Genomic DNA, 7,721 nt, shown 5'->3' on the forward strand with positions numbered 1-7,721 from the left:
TACTTGCCTGTTGGTCCTGGGGTTTTGCCCTTAGTCAGTCCTCCGTGCAATCTGGGAGGAGCGCTGCCATCCAAGCTGATATTTCCTTGTTGCTCTGCCTGAGCCACTTCCTTTCTTTTTCTTTTTAAAAACTTCTTTCCTTGTTCCAATTGTGAGACAAGCTGGAGCTCTGCAGTACAAAGTAAATCTGTCTACCTATAGCAGGGATTTTTTGGGACTGATTAGATGGTGTCTCTACCACACAACCTACCCCAACCAGAGCCGGTGATTTTATGCCTGATGGGAAAGTAAGATGCTGGAGAGAATATTTGTGTTCTAGACAGAGCTTCTGTAGAGATACAAATATATGTAACTTTATTCTTTCATTTTATTGGAATCTACGTAATATCGAGACACTTTACCACATGTCTACCATGTCCCATGCTAGTACATGATGCATTCCAGTATTTTATTGCTCACGTGCCTGGTTTTCATCATCATAGTCAAGGTTCTGGTGGGACCCTTGAAGCTGCCTGTGTAGAGGCATGGACCCATGCAGCTACCTTACCTTCTTTTGTTTCAGCCATTTTATTCCCTATCTGAAAATTCCACTACCTCCAAAATAGATAAACAAACAGGGTCAAGTTCTTTTGCTCCTCATGCACTCCTTACAACTTCCCCCTTCTCAGATCTGACAGGTTGTTGGCAGTTTTGTGCCCATCTGTATTTCCCTTCTGCCTCCACCTCCTCACCATCTATTCCTAAACACTGTTTTCTCTTTCACGCGGCACAGCATGAAACTAATGTAGACTGCTGGGTAGTAAGTCTGAACTAGCTTAGACCCCTGTAATCTCACTTTCCTTCCTTCACCCTTCAGTCCAGCCCTCTCTCCCCCTGTAAAGAAGAGCCATTTTACTTAGACTACAAGATAGTGCTTGGAAGAGAGGTTGGTCATTTGCAAGAGTTGTACTACATAGAGCAGTGCCAACACAATACAGAGGAAAAACTACTTATATGACCTCATTATAAAGAATTTTACCATAACTATTGAATTTATGCAAAGCACTTGGTAAAAACAGTTAAAATTCTTCATCCTATTTCTTCTTGGTTCTGCAACCCCTCCCATTCACTTGTAGAGTCTTGATTTTGGTATGTTTGCTTCTCTTAGGCTATCAGGCAGCCTGCTTGCAGTACCTGCTTTTGCTGCCCAGACATTAGCACATACAAATATTTAGGTCCAAGCCCTACTATCAGCTTATTTACTAAGTGATCTTGTTATTGTGCTAAAGCTTGCATGACTCCATGTCTGAATGAATGAAAATGGTCACCCTTAACAGGGGGCACTTGAATAATCAATGGCCCTCTCAGTCTTGAGTGCCGTTCATCAGATGCATCCTGGAGCTCTTCAGTCTCTTTGTCATTTCACAGTAAAGTTACAAATTACCAAAACAGACATAACTTGTTTGGTGAAAACAGATGGGCGGGTTATCTGTAAATATACCCCTTTCCTTGGCACCAGGAGTCCTGTTTGCCTCTGGTTTAGACAGAAACTTTTCCTCCTGGAGAACGAAGAATCCATTGCCTAAACCCATTGTGCAGGCCTATTCCAACACTTGCCGATACAAGTTACAGCCTCTCAAGTTCTCCTAGAGATGGGTCACTTCTATTCTGAGAGATTGTGCCCCTACTTTGTTATTACCAGAAATATGTATAGCGTCAGCATAATCATAACGTAACGCAGCTTTCCAGAATGCAACCCTTTTCTTGAAGGGCAGGAAGCGGAGCTTCCAAATAATGGAATTTTTCATTTTCCAGCTATCTTGTGTCCCTGCTTGCTTGCACCTACTCAGCATGTCAATTGAATTTCTATTAAAGAAGCAAAGTTCTTTTGTCATTGGTCTCACTTTTTGATTTAGCCACTGACTTAGCAGAGCCATGACAAGAGGTTCCCCTTGTCTAACGATGCACCTTTTCAGTTGTACTTACAGAGCTAATGGAACGTAACTCTTCAGAGCAATAAAGAAACTCAGCATTTTTTCACCTCTAAATTGTTTCTCCAAAAGGCATGGAAATGCATCTGCCACGAGGGAGGCATTGCCCCTTTCATCCGATAGGGAGAGCCAAAGAGCTTCTCTTCAGTGACCTCGACAGTCGCGTCTCAATTTCTTTTTTTTTATATTACCCACCTGAAAGTATAATATTAGACCCATTATTCATCATGTAGAGTTGTGATCTTTCTTTTCTCTTTTATCCTGGTGGCTCGGTGCTTTTGCTTGTGCAAAACTGGCTACCTTATAGCACCTATTCCTGGGTATTTTTGTCTTGGGCAATGACCTAGATCTTTCAAAAGCTTGTATCTTCTGCCTCATGCAATTACTTGTTCTGTTTTATGCAAATATTTATGTAATCCCATTCCTCTATAATTCTATACTGATTAATGTGAGTGTTCCTTCCCTTTCTTAAAGATGTCGTTGTAAATTTGTGGACTTTGATTCATTAATTCTTATGGTTTTTGTTTCAACATGATGGCGGTGTTCTCATTTTTCTTTTTAATGGTGTGTGAAGTGGTCACCCTTTGTGATTTCTCTCTTTACACAAGTGCTTTATTGTTAGCACAGGACTCTTATTTATAGACACCTCTAACTGGTAACTTCTATTTCTACAGTGACTGCAGCGCAGTGGTATGGTTTCTATGCTTTGCCAAAGAGCACAGCTTTTCCAAAATTACTGAATATTTTTAGCTGGCCTATGTTCATTATCTGATGCCATATATAACATAGTAATTAAGTATTTAGTACTCTGATACACTAGCTTAAACCAAGCTTTAAGAGAGAAGTTTCACTGAGGGTATATTAGCAAGACAGTACCTGTAAGGTGGGGAAAATGTAATCAAAGTACGGGGCAGGTAACCAAGGTACAGGAAACTACATTTGGTTCTACATTCTGTAAGTGACAGATTACTGTTTTGAGCTAAACAGCTGTTTTCTCATTTGTATTAATTCTAATGACCAGATTTTTTTTAAAGGAAAAAGGAGAAACAAATTCTAATAATTTGTTTCTCAAGTCAACCATAACCAGCCCACATTCACGTTACCAGGAGGGCTTGGGACACAGATTACTACAATGTGAGCTCAGATAAAAGCATATGCATCAGCTTCAGGGTGGAGCAATCCAGACAAATATTCTTCCCGCTTGCCAATAGATTGCACACTGCAAGGCAGCAGTAGTGGGCTGTATTTTATGAGCTCCGGTCTCTGTTCCTCTCTCTGAGAAGTCACCTGTTGCTGTTTCCAGAATGGGAGTATGGGCTGCAAAACACCACTGACGTCAAATAGTCGGTTGGAAAAGGTGAAAGCTGAACTTGCTGTCCTCTCTTCTTCATGGCACAAAGCATTACCTGATTCGGCAAGGTAATGATTACTGAACTCAGTAATCAGATTCGCTTGTGTGTTGTGTACTGGCAGTATCAAGTGCACTTGTGAGCTCTGAGCATCAAGTATTCTTCTCCCAGTTTTCCTCTGGCTCACTAAGCGTTCTTTAGAAATAATAATGGATATTTACTGCACAAGAAATACTCAGAGAGAATGCTTTTGCACAGACTGGCAAACCCTGTTGTTTTCTGTATTCTAGATTCTGACTAGTAAGAAAAATCTTCTTTTAAATAGAAAATTAATTTTGTTATAATAAGAAAGTATTTCCGTTAAGAAATAATATTAATTACTAAATTATTATCAGGCTCCCAACTATCTCTTATTTCTGCTTTTCTGTTTTGCAATAGTTGAGTTAGTAACGCTTCCAAGTCTGAGTCTTTCTCATTGATGTTGGAGAGTTTTCTAGACCATGTATCTGATACTTATCTGATGAATCAAGGTATGTGACAGGTACCATTCACCCTGGAGTTATCTTACTCATTTCGTCAACTAATTTGGTTTCCGGAATGTTTCCTAATAATTTCCCCACGTGAATAGCTTAACGTGAAATATGAGTTTGGCCAGAGTTTGACTCTTAGAGAATTCCTAACAGACCGAACATTTAGTCTTTTCCTTTCCAGTGAGGTCACGTATTTTCTGCAACTGGCTGGCATCATTCTAGCTAGGCTGGTAACTAATAGTTGTCTGTGTTGTGCTATATATTCAGAATTCAGTGTTGAGTGTCCATGAGAAAGCTGTGTGAAATCCAGCTCTTTTGACCATTCTTAAGATTTCTAGCTTTTCATATAGGCAAACCCACTGTTTCAATGTAAGTAGTTGTATGCGGTGTATAATTAATATTTTTGCCTTTTGAAAATTCTATTTTATTCTAGCATAACTCTGCATTTCTTGAATAATTTAAAAGCAGCATGTTTAAGAATGGATGTGATAGTCTCCTTGCTGTAACTGAGAAAAGGCTATTACTAGTCTTGAGTTTAGGCCTTCACAATGCTAATATTTGCCTTTCTGATAAACTGCTAGAACACGCGGTTTTGTTATCATTAGCAGAGATTTTCTTCAGCTCTTTCAGGACAAAGTTCTTTTTTTGATGCTATTCTTGAGCTTTCAAGCAGTTTGACGTGTTCTATGTAAAACCAGCACAATCTGCCGAAGTTGCCAAATTAGTGATATTAAAGAACTCCCATTTTTAACTATTAGTGGCTTCCTATATAAAAGAATTACACGTACTGCAATCACAGAAGTGAAAAGAAAGGTTATCAACTCTTTATTGCAGCTGTTTGCTGTTTATTTTAGTCTCCTGCTACTCTGGTACAAGGGAACCCAAACTTGAACATTCCTTATCTGCCAAAATGCACGTATCTTGTTCAGACAAGATCTTTTTGTTTAAATGGGATTATGTAATAACAATCCATGGCTGAGCGTTAAAAAATAGGACTCAATTCTGTTTACGCTGTGATAGGCATAAGGAAGAAAAACCTCCTTCCCCGCCAGTGGTTTGGCAGGATAGCAGTTGGAGGCTTTCGTAGCCGAAGCTCAGAATAGGTAAATAGTTTCCATTTCTACGTGTACATACAGATATTCTCTTGCAAGATGTGAAAGACGCTGACAGGAGAGAGATGATGGAATTACTTTCTTCTTTTGCCTGAGCCACATGGAAAAACTTGCATCGCTCTTCTGCTGTGCAAATAAATCACTATCTCAAAACCTGAGTGGCTTAGAAGCACAGAAGTGACTCAAAACAGCCCATCGGTGACATCCAAATAGCCATGTTTGTAAGTAAATGTAATTCACACATCCAGAACAAACAGAAAATCCATTATTTTCGGTGTTGGAGGACCGCATCAAAACTTATTTTAAAAGATGCTGAGTATAATTTAAAGTGATGCTGTCAGGTTAAACAACTTGGGTCTCTCTCCCTGTCGTACGTGTGACCTCAGAATCATTAGAATGGAGTTGCTACTCCGCTGCGAGTAAGATGACAGTCGTACTCTATCACAGGTAAATATTCAGCTGAACAGATTTTAAATTCCCATTGGTTGGGAAGCAGAGTAATGCCGTACCTTCAGTGAAGTTACTCTGAATTTATACTAACATAGTAAGGAGGCCCTTGGTCTCTTATCTTCCCGAAAGTATGCTGTGCAGCGTTTTAAAGTTGCTCGGGAATTAACAGAAATGTCAGTCATGCTTTAGAAGAGCCTAAAAATACTTCCTAGTCAAATGGATTTTCACAGAAGTGCTGAAAATGTAAAAGGACACACAATTCTGATTTTCATAGTTAGCTGCATGGCCGTGCTCATATATGAAGAATCTGTCTTGTCTCAATCAAAACAGGATACAATTTATTACCCTAGAGACTATAATACTACTCTTTAATATAGGCACTGCATAAATAAGGATGTAGATTGAATATTTTTTGTAAGTGATGAATAAGTTGGAGTATCTTAGATGTCAGTGACCAAAGCTGAACCCCTAAATAAGGTCCAAACTGTCTCTGATTGAGCAGCCAAAATTGCCATAGTTCTACGACTCTTGGCTGTTCTGAACCTGAGGTGGTATCAAAGGAACGTGAAATTACTTAAAATAATTTTGTGTTAGATTCTGTGTCAAAGCTGGGTATTGTCTGCTTGAACGTCTATACTGTCTACCTGGAGCACATTTAAGGAGAACGTAAATGTAATATATTATCTCCCTCATCGTGGAAAACTTGAGATTTCTTGTGTGCTTCTTCTATCATCATCAGTGGGTTGTCTCCTTTCCTTACTTTCTACTAAAGTATAATGCATAGTTTGTACTATTCTGCCATGAAATAATACAAATGTTTTCTTGGGTACATTGTTTAAAATACATGTTACGGGTCCGAAGTGGCCATTCTGTTTGCAAAACTTCTGTTACAAAAAGGATTTAATAATATTCATGGCTCTGGTTGTGTAGATATGGTAGTGGACACTTTCCTAATTATCTTTACATAATTAGATGTGAATCACTCTCTTTTAAAATTGTCTCAATTCTTTCATAGGTTGTTTAACGTTTGCATGTTTCCCTTTTTTTGCTTGTGTCTGTGAACTATAAAACTGTTCCAGACACATATCTGGTACATGCTAAGCTCTTCAACCGCGCCGTATAGCTTAACCTAAAATCACAGAGGAAATAGAATGTTTAAATTTCTGCTTTATGCCTCTATTCTTCATCAGTGACACTTGAAGTTCTGTTAATATATTTTTATCTTCAAAAGTCAAGCAGCTCTCTAAATGTTCGTACAGCGCCGTGTCTACAACATCATACCTACAGAAAGGCGCTGCCAGGAGAGGTTGGGCCTCAGATCTGGCGTGCTACCTGGCGGTTAGAATTAAATGGGGAACGTCCTGGTTAGTTGCAATATTTTTAGTCCTTGTGCGGGGAATCACCTGTAGGACTCCTCACCGCCAGCAGCTGTGATACAGTTCTTCCCTCGTTCTTCTGCTTTGGGAAACGGTCTCGGAAGGGGAGCTTTCTGTAACCGCTTTCGAAGCTGGGGTGCTGCCTATATCCCCGCCGATGTGCACACCTCACCCCGTCTCCTTTCCTCCCTGCTGTGCTAGCCTGCTTCGGCGTGGCAACGCTCAGCGGCCCACCGGGCATCCAGAACCCCCCTCGCCTCCTCCTCCGCCTCCATCCTCAGGCGGCAGCAGCAACCCACCAGGAGAGGTTTGATGCCGGCAGTGGGAAAACCGCCGCTGAAACGTCCTCGCTCCTGGCCCTGGCCTCTTGCTATATATTTATCAAAACGCTGTTTTTCAGTCTGTTTCACAAGATTTGCTGTTCGACTGTCAATACCCATGCGCCGGTTATTTAAACTTTACTGAGGCAAACATTTTGAGCTGCGTACCCTTGGTGCAAATTAGATTAACTAGAGAGTGACACCGGTGAACACTTGGAGTAGTGTATCGTACCCATGCCTCAGTCTCATTAAAACTAATGAATTAAGTTTGTGGACCTGTATACCTGATGTCTTTATTTTCAGTCACTGCTGTCTTGGTTCTGTATGCATAATAATTAGTTTTCAGAATTTTCAGCGTACCTCCCCAGGCCATTTTCTGGGTATTTATGCAATTAGTTTAATGAACTTTGCTTAGGAGTTGCTATGTGATTAACAGTCATTACCTTCCCGGATTGCCAATTTTACAAATTACCTGGAGATTTCACGTTCCGCAATTAAGTTTTCTTATTCACCGCAGAAAACCAAAACATTTTTGTGGCGAACCCGCCCAGCTAAGAAACAATAAAGGCTCAGCTGGTTGGGGTTGTACTCGGAGGGTGACGCACCCTCACCCT

Source organism: Egretta garzetta, unplaced genomic scaffold (assembly GCF_000687185.1).
Source record: "Egretta garzetta isolate BGI_Z169 unplaced genomic scaffold, ASM68718v1 scaffold30, whole genome shotgun sequence".
In the NCBI taxonomy this organism is placed as follows: Eukaryota; Metazoa; Chordata; class Aves; order Pelecaniformes; family Ardeidae; genus Egretta; species Egretta garzetta.